At 39.1% G+C, this 14,602-nt stretch overlaps 1 protein-coding gene across 3 annotated transcripts in view; it reads right to left on the bottom strand.

The window, feature by feature from the left end:
- The window catches only part of il1rapl2 (interleukin 1 receptor accessory protein-like 2), a 446,246-nt gene that overhangs the window by 76,190 nt on the left and 355,454 nt on the right, over window positions 1–14,602 (bottom strand). The window lies entirely within an intron of this gene.

The raw sequence follows: 14,602 nt of genomic DNA, 5'->3' as shown, positions 1-14,602 counted from the left end.
GCCAGCGCGCCATGCTGCCCGACACCTCCCCCCCTCACCACCTCCAAGTGTCTAACAATCCTCAATACTGCTGTCCTCCCTTAAAAGCCTGTCCTATTCCTATCATGTCATCCACAAGCAAGATTGGGAGAAGAAACTATCCAGTCTACGAACTCAAATCTCATTACTGAATTCACTATTAAACTCTGGTGGATTATAGTGAAGAAATATAGAATTATAGAAGACTGTAAATTGCTGATTTGGCCTGCATATTCTTGAAAATTCCAAAGTGGACAATGGGATAGTACATTTTTAAGATGGGTCAATAAAGGAATTACAGCAATGTGCACATTAATAGACGGGAAAACATTCAAATCCTTCGAGAATCTACAGAGACAATTTGGACTGGATAAATCAGATTTATTTAGGTATTTTCAATTAAGACATTTTTACAATACAGAAATTAGGAAGAAGTTCTTGAGAGAAGGAAGCCATATAATAGAAATAATAACAGGTGCATATAAAAATCCTCCATCAAGAATTTTATCAAAATTATATAATGGTCTGCAAAATTTGAATAGGAATGAAACATTATATATCAAACAAAAGTGGGAATCTGAATTACATCTTGAGTTGTCAGAGGATGACTGGCGATCCGTATGTCTCACACAGCATAATTCCACCAGCTCTAGACGATGGAGAGAATATGGCTGAAAAATGTGATTAGGTTCTTTATTACTCCTTATATCAAAAGCAAGCAGCTGAAAACACCCCAACGATGCTGGAGATCATGTGGAGACTGGGACGCCAATCATTCTCATGTGTTTTGGAAGTGTAAAAACATCAAACCTTACTGGGAAAGCATTGCGGTAACAATGAAGAAAGTGCTGGGGTATGATGTGCCGTGTGAGGCACGAGTAATGTATTTTGGAATATGGGAAAATGTAAGAAAGGAGGACCATTACTTGTTTAAAATTATGTTGTTGTCAAGCAAAAAGGTAATAACAAAAAACTGGCTGAAAAGTGACCCTTTAAAATTGGAAGAATGGACTGATGTAATCGAGGACATATATATAATGGAGAAAATGACCTACACTTTGAGACTGAAATCTGACAAACAGTGGACAAAATGGATAGCCTATAAGACTCACTCAGCCCCATAAGGCAGGGACCTCTCCTCGTTGTTGTTGTTTTTTTTCCTCTTCCACAGATTAGGTGTCCTTTATTCCTTTTAGTTTGTTTCTTTTGTGTTCCTTTTTCATATTTTTGTTTGCATGTACTATAAAATTGGAAAAGGTACAAAATAAAAAGTAAAAAAAAAAAAAGCCTGTCCTATTCCACATGTAATTTATTCTGTGTCTGAGCACATGAAGGTGGTTTCCGGAGTTAAGTAAGCACCAGCTGATTAACTCATATTGTGATCATTAAAAAATACATGCTGTGGAGCCATTTTTGAGAGCATTTCAAGTTGCTATACATCAATACAACCATTATAGCCTAAATTTTAATAATATGTATGCATTAAGTGCATAGTAATTACATAAATTGCAAAAAAGTGCAATAAACTACAAAAAAATTGAAAATTGTTTTTGTTTTATTTAACATATATTTCTAGTTAGAGAAATTTAAGAGGCTTATCCCTCAAAACTGTAAATACAAAAAAGTTGCACAAACTAGTTTCCCACCACAGGAAATTTATTTTAAGTGTCTTCATAGTTTTATTTTTGAAATACACCAATTTTCATATACTGCAGGAAAAACGAAAATAAATATTATAATGCAAATTTGCAAAATAACAGCATATGCATCAAAATAAACTATTTCCAGCAGTGCAATATGAGTCCTAAGCATCCCAGAAACGACACCGAAAGTCATAAAGTCAAACATAACTTTTAAAAACACCAGTATAGGCTCATGAGGCCCCGATGGTAAAAAACTACATTTCCGCAAAATGATGTCACTTCCGGTTTACAGTACAACTCCTCCGGTTTCATATGCAAAAAAAATTATTGCGCTAGCTTACGTGGTTGCAGTGCTACCCGGATTTAAAAATAGTTACGCAAAATGGAGCGTGTCCGCTCCGACCAGCTTTAAAGGGTTAAAGCTTCTTACATTTAAGAGCTGTTCAGTAATTCAAACAGCCTCAGAGGAGACCAGACTCCTGCACCACCTGTGAGCTCTGTTTTTAAGCTTTACAAAATCTAGGCCATGACAAGAGACTTTGGCCAATTACGTGTCTTTTAGACCAGATCTGGTGCAGCATAGGCGATTAGGCACAAAGGTACAATATCACAAGCACATCACTGAACTTCTACCAGGAAGTGTGGGGTTACAATCCTGCATGAAGCCAAACAAACGTAGATTTTAATCCATATGATCATATGCACACGTGCATTACAGCAGAGCGATATATATTTTTCAGATTATAGTGGTTTGGTCCTTTTCTAGCTTTATCCAACTTTATTTTATTGCCAAATGTTTGGTGGTGCGAGATTTGCTCGAGCAGAAAAATAAAGATTGCAAGTGTTATGTGTGAAAATCAACACTTGGTTCATACATTTTTTTCAGCATCCATTAGACACAAACAAGCGCAACAACAAAGCTGAGGCTTAATATCAGGAGTAAATATAGAGTCGAAAAGCACTCGCTCACCTACGACGCCTTAATTACTTTGACTTTTAGGAAACTTAGCAGACAGTTCCCACGTTGGATTAAATGCTCTTTATGTGACTTTTGCAGCATGGCAGAAGCACTCGACATGGGTTTCTCTTTCCTTCTCTTTTTCTTCTTTCTTTTCTTTCTCTACTTCTTCCTTTCCCCTCAGTAACACTGTCAATCTCTCCATCGCTCTATCCTCGTGTTTCTGTGACAAGACTGATAGTTTCATTTGCATTCTGAAGGTGCCGCTGTGCCCTTTTAAGATTAATGAGACAACCCTTCACCTAGACCTACTCTTGTTCTCCTCTCTTCTGTGCTCCACTCCTCTTTTACTTTCCTCTCCTCTTTTCACAATCTTCCCATAATTTTGCTATACACATCTATACGACCGCTGCACAGATCCTCCCCCATTTACAGTTTTATGTCTTTCTGGCTTACTGTGTTTCAAATTTCATGGCTCACAATTTCATTTAGGAGCTCACGTGTCCCTTTGTGAAAAAACAATGGTGTTGTATCCATGTTTTAATCGTCTACATATCTTTATGTGCGGATCTTGAGTTTGGACTTTGCTTCCATGTGTCATGTGGTTAGAAAATCAACAGTACATGCATCCGGGCTGTGTCAATTCTCTATGAAAAAGACTAAAAATTGTGTATGTGAGTGTTCTGAGTCTGCGTTAACTTGAATTAAAATCAAAGGTCTGCTTCAAATACATGTTAATGATGGGGTTGCTGTTTACGTGTATCAGCCAGGCTCATAGAAAGGCAGCAGCAGGAATTCGAGATCGCTGAACTTTTGAAAATGGTTGCTTGTGTCGAAAATTACAGGACACCGGTGATGCCGAGGGTGTGTTTTGTCGGTGCCTACGTGCGTGCTAGAACGGCGCCAACAGATGTGTCACATGATTAATTTCCACCACGCAGCAGTGATTCACAATGGCTTCTTTCAGTCTTTGTTTTTGTACATCTTTACCATCTAAGAAGCGATGAACGCATAAAAAATTCATAGGACAGAACAACAACACTTTGTTTTCACAATTCATTGTAACTCGCTGCTTTGCGGTTGTGTAATTGTTTAAATCGATGATGAAATGGAGAGGTGTGAGGACACAAATGGAGACTGAAAATACCAGAAAATGAAAGCAAAGAGGACCTGCTGAATGAATATGATTGGGATTTGTTTTTTTTAGGCTGTACTGTGTAGAAAATAAATGTAAATTTCAGTCATCAGCGAGAAGTAGTAGCATACATTTGGTTTATCAAAACTAAAAACAGTTGCTGCTGGAAATGAGGTTGTTGAGAACAGGACTGGGGCTGGAAAACTAAACAACAATCAAAGATAGAAAATTGAATTCCAACACTTTTCAGTCTGAGTTTGACGATGGAGGACAGCAGCAATTTGATCTACTGGGTGAAAACTGATTGTGCAATAAGTGGCGTGAAATGGTCTGCCATCTACTTCGCACTTACTGACAACTCAAAGAGCTTTTTAGCCACATTTGGTCTAATTTGACTCATGTATTCATAAAGCACTTTATTCTATACACTCAATTGACCTTTTTATTCACAACCATAACTAATTTAGACTCACCATGAACCTGACACGCATCTGTTTGGATTGTGGTAGGAAACAGAGGCACTCAGAGAAAAGCCCTGCAGGCACTACCAAAGGCCGGGGGGGTTGGGAGGTTCAAACCCAGAGTCTGCATGCTGTGAGGTGACTCTGCTGACTGCACAAATTGCTGCTTGTTTTCATTAGGACTGCTCTAGAAGTTAGACACATGGTGCGGTTTAACTGCTGACAAACCTACAACTATTCTTCTTTCCACCACCAAGGAGATTATGTTATATTTGCATGTCCTTCTGTCTGTAAGCACGGGAAGTTGAAAAGTTTTGACTGAACATCCTTTGAGGTTTTCAAGGCCGACTTAATGATTTATCAGTCAAAAACGGCCAAAAACCCTTAAACTTAGAAACCACGACTCTTACATGTGTGGTGTGTATTATCGACATGTTGAATGTACCGTATAAAGATTCAAAATACCGCACTGCATCGCATTTGACCTCTGACCTCACTTTTACATCTGCCTTCCTTTCAACTTGACTCCAAATTGTGTTGTGACTTTAAAGAAAGTATCATCAAGAGAAAGAAAATGAGCCACCTAGTTAGAAATATACTGTAGAAAATTGAATGTATTACTGACTGCTGGAGGTTTCTTCCTGTTAAAAGGGAGTTTTTCCTTCCCACTATCACCAAAGAGCTTGCTCATAGGGGGTCATATGATTGTTGTTTTTCTCTGTATGTATTATTGTAGGGTCGACCTTACAATATGAAGCACCTCGAGGCGACTGCTGTTGTGATTTGGTGCTGTATAAATAAAGTTGGACTGAATTGAAAATGATTCTTTACTTACTCGAACATAATGTTTGTGTGATCAAAGCAGACATCTGTCATAATATTTCATTATGGTTGCTAATATTATTATAGCAGTTTTAGTATATTTCTGTATGCATATATGACTTTTTTTTATTAGCCAGCATTGTAACTAAAAAAACTAATCACCAAGAAGAAAGGACTCAAACGGCATCTGTCTCAGTGCTGTGCTATTTCTACTGCACTTTGGGTTTTTAAATAAGACCTTTTACAGTTACACAGTTCACTGCAGTGTGGCACATTCAGCAGGGCACAGTAATAATCACGTGCTAGACCCCACATAAAGTAGACAAAATTTGTTTTAGTGCAGTTTTTACAGAGGATGCTGTATAAACTTTGGCATTTTTGTTCAATTCAAGGAAGCTGTAAATGCGTGCACATCCCTGTTGTCATATATTACTGTGCCTGAGAGCCAGAAATTTTAGAGCATTTCCAAGTAATTTGAGCAACATGTCTGTCAATAAGATGATCACATAGATTAAACCATTGCTTTCCTTCAGCTTGAATCTTGGATGGAAGAAAAACTGTTTATGTCATCAAACCTAATGTGAACTTCTACTCGAATTTGAAGTTTTTGAGACATAGCTCTCCTGTTAGCATTTAAAACAATATTACAAATCAGTGCCATTTTCTCAACATAATGATCATTATTCCTGCTGCCTCGCCCGTAATATTTGGGACTGCAAATGGAATGACTTCAGCATTTCAAGGGTTGCTTGATTTTGACCTTTTGATGGTTCATGTCCACAGTAATGTTGTTTTTTTTCTTCTGCAAAGAAAAAGAATAAGAAAAAACCCACAGAAACCAACTGGTTGAAAAAAGGCACCCTGTTCTTGCACGCATACTAGGTTTACATTCGGTGATTCTCAAAACTAAAGATTTGAGATCCAATAAATGTTTAATTTTCATTCCTCATTAAATATTCTGTGGGCGGTAAATGCTCAGAAACATCAAATAATAAATTATCATATGTTCAGGCCAGAAGGTAGACAAAAGCTTCCTTTTGTCTACCTTTGGCCTGGTTGACTGTATATTAACTGGCTGTGAATGACTGTTAATGTAATCTCAGCCAAAGCGCTTGCTGTGGACCGATCCACTCTGTCATTCCTCCTCTTCTCAAAAGGCAACAGAAAAAAAGGCGCACATTTTGTGCTGTTAAGTGTGCATAATCAGATTCTACATTCTGTATATCAAATTGATTTGACCTTTTGGGAAATTGTAAAATGTCCAAGCAGGGAATGGGCAGAGACACGGGAGACATTTATGCTGGGTGTGGATACATCGAGGATGTATGTCATGCCCTATTCACAGTAAAGTGAAACATTACTGGAATTTTTTTAATCAAATGTTAGCAAAGCTTTACAAAGAGGGACACAGACATACTTCTTGTACTTTCCTTCCACTTCATTTCAAAAGCAAGGTTGAGGATTAAATTATTAGCCCCTGTGAAATATAAAGCAGAAAAGGATTAAAGGCCAGTAGATGTTCTAAGGACGAGTTTTCTTTGGAGAGCATCAATTATTTGTATACAAAGTTATCACAATGTTTCCAAATGCCAAGAAATGGAGTGAGAAGTATCATTAAGAAATTCAAAGAGAGACCCCCAGGACAGAAAACGCCTGACTGAGGTAGGACGAGAAAGATTTCAAAGACCAAGACTATTTCAAAGACCAAGAAAAACGTCTTAGAGCCAGACTGGAGTAGAGTACCATAAAAACAACAACAGGGATGAACAAGAGCTCTACAATCACAACAAACATGTGTGAAGTACACTAAGAACAACCTGGAGAAAGATTCTGCACTCAAAGTGTCCTTTGGTCAGATAAGACTAAACTAAGATGTTTGGAGAAAGCAGGAGGAGAGAGACCACAGGGAAGCACGGTGGTGGGAGTATTATGCTGTGGGGACACTTCAGTGTGTCTGGAACTGGGAATCTCATCAAGGGGAAAGAAACCATGAAGGATGTGTGAAGATTCTGAAAGAAAACCAAAAGCGGTCAGCAGCAAAACTGGGCGTGGCACTTTGTTGTCTTACATGACAATGACCCAAAACACACGTCCTGGTGAAGAACGACCTCCAGAAGTTCAAAGTGAGCGTTGCTGACCGGCCTGCACAACGTCCTGACTTTAAAATCTGTCGGGTGAACCAAAGATCAGGGTACTCGCTAGAAGGCAGTTAAATCTGGAGGATCTGGAGAGGTTCACCAGAGAAGGACAGGCTGGGGTTGCTCCAGAGACGTGCGTGAAAATAATTATAAACCAAGTAAAAATAAAACTGCCACCTGTGCACAACTGCAGCAAATGTATGCATGTTTATCTGTGAATTATCTGTGTTGTCTCAGTGGATGGAGTGAACACTTTCAGCAAGAAAGAGAGTGCGTGCACTTGTGTGTTCATATATGTGTGTAAGCTTTGCATTCAGTGTTACTGTTGTGAATGTAGGCCAGACACGAACGTACCCACTGATATGCAAATAAGCTTGTGTGGGTGTGTGAACATGTTAGTGAAAAATGAGTGTGAATTTCCATGCATGAGCATGCATGCATTTATTTATTTGCTAGTGTGTCTGTGTGTACATGAGTCACACATGCATATTCATTTTATGCTGGGATACTTTGAGTGCGACTCGTGAGTCAGCTGGTACCTTTCAGAAATGATGTCAATTTACGTCAGCAATGTTTGCAAGTTTGTTCATTTGACAGAGATATTCAACACAAACAAAGACATCAGATTCATAATGACGTACTGACGCTGGTGTTTTCATTACGAGCTGCCAAAACTCGAGGTGACCGTACCAAAGAGAAAACGTACTTACTGGTATTTAAAATCTTTAACTTTACAATCAGTTAGATTTGATAAAGAATTGCCTTAGAAGCAGTGTTTACATGTCTGCAATTATTTCATGTGAGCATTTACTATTGTCTTTATTTTCACGGGAATCCAATAAACAATTATAATTAGTGTAACGCAAACTCTTCCAGCAATAACTGAAGCTGTAAAGAATCTGTTTTATCTAAGCTTATTATCATAAATATGCTAAACAATTAATTTTATAAGAAATGACTTGTTAATAAGTATTTTTCAGTCTTACAAAACTGACGTCAGCAGCAGAAGCAGTTGATGTACAGTCATTGGACACTTCATTAGATAGACGTTGCTAGAAGTGGGTTGGACCCCTTTATCCTTTAAATCTCCCATAATACTTTGTTGCATAAATTAAACTACAAGTGTGGGAAACATTGCTTAAAGATTTTAGTCTGAATTGACGTATCAGGATCACACAGTTGCTGTTGTTGTGTTATCCTGATAGAAAACACCTTAAAAATGGGCACACTGTCTCATAAAGGGATGGACATGATTAGCAGCAATACCCGAGCAGGCTGTGCCAAAAAGATGTTCAGATGGTACTAAGGAGCCAAGTGTACCAAGAAAATATCCCCCACACTATTACAGCAGCAGCAGCGTGAACCATTGATACGAGGACGGATGGATCCAAGTCTGACCCTACCACAAGAATGTCTCAGTAGAAATTGAGACATCTGCTGCACGTCTGCATTCATTGGGTGTAATCGGTGGTTATTTGAGTTAATGTCGCCTTCCTGTCAGTTCAAAGCAGTCTGGTTATTTTCTACTGACCTCTAAAATCATCAAGGCATTTTCTTTGCTGTTCACTGGATATTTTCTCTTTTCTATATCTGTTTCTCTCTTCCTCGAATCATTCTCTATAAACCCGAGAGATAGTTGTGTTGGAAAATCCCGGCAGATCAGCAGTTTGTGAAATACTCAGAGCAGCCTGACTGGTAGCATTCAGAGTTACTCAGATCACTTTTTTCACAGCATCCGCAATCACGCCTCACCGGCTTAAAGGGTGAGCCAGCTCCTGAATGGTGGTTGTTGTTGGTATGTGTCCGGCTGGGAGCTGCAAAGCTGCAGCCGAGTGTTTGTACAGCAACTGGAAAGAATAAAAGATCCTGGAAAGCATGGATATGCCGCCGGGTCGGCCGTGGTTCTATGACAGGGTGTTCAGAAGCAGCAGGAATGAAGGAAAGCCAGGAAAGCAGAGGTGAGAGTAGGGACGTTAAATGTTAATGTAGGGACTATGACTGGTAAATTGAGAAAGCTGCAAGGATTAAATGGTGTTAGTTGAAGATGACAGAATGTTGCACAGAGTTGAATCAGGCTCCTGGTGGTAGAGAAGAGATTCCAGATAACTAGCTCAGAGTTTGGTGAGGGACAGCGCCAAGAAGATGAGACTTGGTGGTGGAATGAGGAAGGACAGGCTTTGTTTCAAATACAGAGGTTAGCAAAGAAAAATGAGATGGTGAAATGAGATGAAGAAAGCAGACAGGAGTGCTGAGAGAGGTGGCTGAGACGAAGAGGACATATATCAATTGGTCAGGCAGAGGCTGGAGTTGGAAAGCCCTGATCTAAAGCAACAGACTGACCAGGATGAACGGGATTTGAAATGACTATGCCCCAAAATGTATTCTGTAACGTATTCCGTTACGTTACTCAATGAGAGTAACGTATTCTGAATACTTTGGATTATTTATCATGCTGTTTACAACTACATGAATGTACTATTGCTGTGATTTATTACTGTTACTGAAGGTCCGCGGCTCCGAACCGTAGTAAAGGGACCTCTGGCTAATACGGTGGGTTCTGTGTCGGGCTCGTAGCCGAAAACTAGCTTTACTTTGTTGTCTGGGTCAACTTTGCTAGCGAGAGACAGAGAGAGGCGTTGAAAGGCTGCTCCAATGGAACTTATTGTTTTTGGAGGAAAACACGAACACGGTGTACAGTCGAGTCTTAATAGCTTACTTACAACTGGGCTCGTCAGGCAGTCTTCTTGGCTGCAGTGGTTATTATTATATTTACATGCTTCCAGCTCCCGTTTTTGCTCGATGACAGCTCGTACTTTTCCTTTTTCTCCCTCCCTCGCTCACAGACACATAACGTGTATGGCAGTCCATTCTCCCTGCAGCACGGACTACACTGCCTATGATGCTACATTCTTTAGAGCTATACCTGTAGCATTCTGCCTATTAGCTTAGCACAACAACAACAAAAAGGCCTCTATCACCCAGGAAACACGCAGAGAGAGAGCGTCACCCTGTAACCATGGCAACTGTAACGCTGCCACCTGGAACAACAGAACGTAGCTGTCAAACAAAACCCAAACAGTCCTGACCCGCCACAATATGAAACAGGGAAGTACCGCCGTGTAACCCATTTATTTCAACAAAGTAACTGTATTCTAAATACCACCTTTTTAAACGGTAACTGTAACGGAATACAGTTACTCATATTTTGTATTTTAAATACGTAACGGCGGTACATGTATTCCGTTACTCCCCAACACTGCGTGCGGCTAATGCATTTTTTTTTCATGCGGCCAAAAACATTTTACCTGGTAACAGTAGACCAATAAAATTGATAAGTACTATATATACAGTATATATTTTTACCGGTTGTTAAGAGTTGTAATGTTGTTTGTGCACTGTTCCGTAAAAAAACCATGAGCAACATAATTTGTGTGTTACTGATACGTACGTATACTTACAGGTAGCCGTGTTACACGCGCTGTTCGAGGAAAAAAAGCATTTGCAGTATGTATTTTTGTATGTTACCATAATGTTTATGTTACCATGTTTATGTTACCTTACGGATTAAATTAAACGTTAAAAATCCTCACGTGTAATATTTCTGTGTAAATATCTCATATTACAAGTGAAACGCATACAGCTTAAAATCCGGTGCGGCCTGTACAAGTACAAAATTGATTTTCTTTCTAAAATTAGAGCATGCAGCTTTTAATCAGGTGCGCTCTGTAGTCTGGGAATAACGGTATATCAGAGGGACGGCTAAATAAAAAACAAGTTTTTATAAACAAACTATCTGGTTTGCTTAAGTGTGCTGCACTCCTTTAAGTGTTGTTCCAAACATACACATTCTTAGACCTTTTTAAGATCTTCCAAGAAAATGTGAAGCGTGAATCATCATCAGGAGCAAGGGGAAAAAAAGCCTTGTAGTAACAGAAAACTGACTCTCAGCAAGTTTAGCTTTATTGTAATGTCAGTGTGATGATCTGCTGCTGTGTGAAATATACTCAGGCCAATTTCTGACGCAACAAGCGCTCTTTGGAGGGGGCCCGAAGGTGGAGGACGCAGTGTAAAGCAAGTGTGTGTGTGAGATCGATGGGCTTTAATGTGACCCCGGTGCAAGTGCCGAGGTGAGGGATGCATATTCATTGTAGGTCCTTATCACAGATACCATCTGCTCAGGAGCAGTGCCACACTGGAGGGACACCCTGATGGAGGAAACAAGCGCTCTCCCTTAACGCTGCACATTGAGCTGAATGATTAAAGGCATAAATTAAAAATGAAGGGCTCTGGAGGGGAGAGAGAGGTTTGCAGATGAAAAGAAAAACACAGACGAGCTTGGATATGACAGGTACGAGGTGAACAGTTTTAACTGGCAGAAAGTGTAGAGAGTGTCACTTTACTTTTCTCCATCTTATAAAACCGACTGGTTAGGCGTTTTGTTTTTTGCATTTTGCAGAAAGGAAATTGAACATTTCATTTCAATTCCATTTTATTCAAATAGTTTGTTTTGCAGCGTTAGAATTGCCACCCGACACAAAAACATACAGTGAACTGTAAAAAAGACTTTTTACAAAACCTTTTCAGGGAACTTTAAAACTTATATTCACATTTTCACTAACACATCATCTCTCTGGGAAGGTTTAGAAATGCCATGAAATACAGCCTTTTATTTAAAATGTAATTGTAACAGGCGTTAATGAGGAACTGTGACTGAAGCCTGCCGATGAGTCTCAGTCGAAGGTAAAATTCTCTTCTGAGGATCACAACGAAGACCCATTAGACTGTGACCCTCAGAGATTTTTGATCTCTTGTGGCTAGTTGCAAAGAATGATACCTAAGAACTGCGAGAGCAGGAAATATAAGACAATTATTGAAAAAGAATGAATCACGATGACTTAGAGCTGAACACTAAAACAGATAATAAGCAGCATATGAATAACGAGAAGCTATCGACGAGCACAGCTGGCTGCTGCAGCTCCAGTTTGAAACACAGACATGTGTATCTGTGTGTGATAGAGGGAGGAAGTGTAGTTAGTGATTCTAATTAGTTGATTCAAATCAGTTAAGGGACTGTTACCTAACTGCCGCTGGTCCCACCAACAGCATGGATGGGAACGCACACTATTTCCATCATAGTGGCTGAAGGGGACTCAGCCACCCATGGAGATTAAGCTAATTATCTTTCTGCTATCTGTACGCTAAAGTGCTCTCAATCTCTCACAAAGGCTCGTATTAAACAGGTTGAATAACCATCAAGACGCCGAAGTGGAAAGTAAAGCATCAGCTTCTTGAATTATTTTCACCTATTAGACACACAATAAAAGCAAGTCAAGTAGCAATCGATTAAGTAGAAGAAAATAAAAGAACATAATGACTGAACAGTTTATATAAGGAAATCAGAAATCGGTTGGTGGAAGGTAGCTCAATAAAATAAAGTTAAGGGAAGCATAAAAAGGGAGGATTTTACTATTTGCTTTGCTATCAGTAACAAAGTTTCCCACTTCTTTAAAAACTGAACTGAACTCCTCAGCCTCTTTAAGGGAGGGGCAGCCACTGCCCAAAGCTCGTGATCGCAGGTGAGGGTGGGGATAAAGATTGACCGGTAAGTCTAGTGCAGGCATCTCAAAGGGCCGGCGCCCTAAAGCTTTTCCATTTTCCATTATTATTAATTCTTACTTTTATATTCCTGTTTTCTGATTTCACTATAGAAATAGCTGTAGCATTAGCTAACAAAATGACAATGAGTAACATTACCACAGTTAAACAATGACGCTAAAACAAACTTTAAGGATGTGCAAAATTGATTATCTGGTGTCTGGCTGGCAATATGTGTTTGCTGAAAACATTCAGGATTGTACAAATCAAAAAGAAAACTAATATATTACATTTTAGACATTTACATTGTACATCTTTGATCCAATCTGGTTAATCGTGGTAAAAAAAAAAAAGGGGGGGGGGGGGGGGGGGGGATAAATAGCACGATGAGCTAAAGTGACACCTTTGATGTAGTTTCATTACTGTAACTGCTTCAAAATGTATTAAAAATGTATAATTTTCTATTGCATTTTGTGTCCAGTCTAGCTTCGTAAGAAAAAAAAACAGACTAAGCTGCATTTGGATATATTTATTTATACTTTATGCGCATCATAATGAATGAGTCTGGCTAATACCATTACTGTTATGGAAGCAGTTCCCCCAGCTGTTATATATAATTACCAGTCAATACTGATTATTAATAATTAAATGGAAAAACTATGTAAAGGTCTGAATTTAAATGGAGCAGAATTATTCTCATATCTGCTGCATTAGTGTTGTATCCATGCACCTTGTTAGACTGTGTCCATTTTCCCGGTAATTAGATAAATATCTAAATTGCCATTTTCTACATGACTCTGAGTTGCCTACAGGTTATATAATCACAACATCATGAATGTTTAAGGGATACGAGGATGTAACCACCTTAAAAACAGATAAACAGCCTCTGACTATAAAGTTTGTCATAAAGGTTTGGTATGAGCTGGCAGATTCATCTTTCTGTAAACTGGGAAAGCATGATGGTGTTCGAAAATGTAACACCCTGAATGATGATTCTGATAATCGCAGATGAACCTATGATTGTTTGTTTGTATTACAGCTGATGAAAATACATCAAGCACATTTATTTTTTCAACATTCAGTCATTAAGGTGACTTTGTCGACTGTCTTTCCATGTCTTTTTCGCTTAAACTAGCAGCGCCAACACTGCACCACTCGCCCCATTATGTGTGTCTCTATGTGTTTACAGAGAAATCACATCTGAACTTTTGTACTTTGGACAACACTGACCTACAAAAGGTCCTTTTAAAACTTTTCAAAAAGGTGATTTTAGGCCAAAGTGTTGATTATGATGACAAACGCATTCATGACATTGAACAACTGAGGTCTCTCTCTCACACTCTGTGTGTGAGCATGTGTGTGTGCGCATGTGTGTGTGCGCATGTGCGTAAGTGCATGTGTGTGTGCGCATGTGTGTGTGCGCATGTGCGTAAGTGCATCTGCAGAGGGGTGATAAGACCTTTAATAATGAGCTTGTTCATTCCGTCATCAGTCAATGCACTGTCACTCTCTAGGCCGTATTCAGCCATTAATGCATTTTTCATTTTTATACACATAGACATTAACAGGAGGGGAGAGAGCCAATGAACAGTGAGAGTGGTGAGTGGGGTCCAGACAGTGACAAAATCTCCTTTTCTCTGTCTCTCACTCACATATTTTGTCAGCAGAGAGGTCATACCTAACCTTTAACTATACGTCTACATACATCACGTGCACACATATGTCATCATTTACAAAAAATTATATGAATCTTCAACTTGTGTCTTTCATGGAAAAATAAAAAACAAGCTTGATAAGCTCGTAAATGCAGAATCCTGGTGACGCACAATGCA

The sequence above is a fragment of the Neolamprologus brichardi genome, chromosome 2, assembly GCF_056152115.1.
Source record: "Neolamprologus brichardi isolate AB-2024 chromosome 2, ASM5615211v1, whole genome shotgun sequence".
NCBI lineage: Eukaryota > Metazoa > Chordata > Actinopteri > Cichliformes > Cichlidae > Neolamprologus > Neolamprologus brichardi.
Note: the sequence above shows the minus strand (reverse complement) of the source record. Positions and strands in the feature narration are given on the sequence as shown.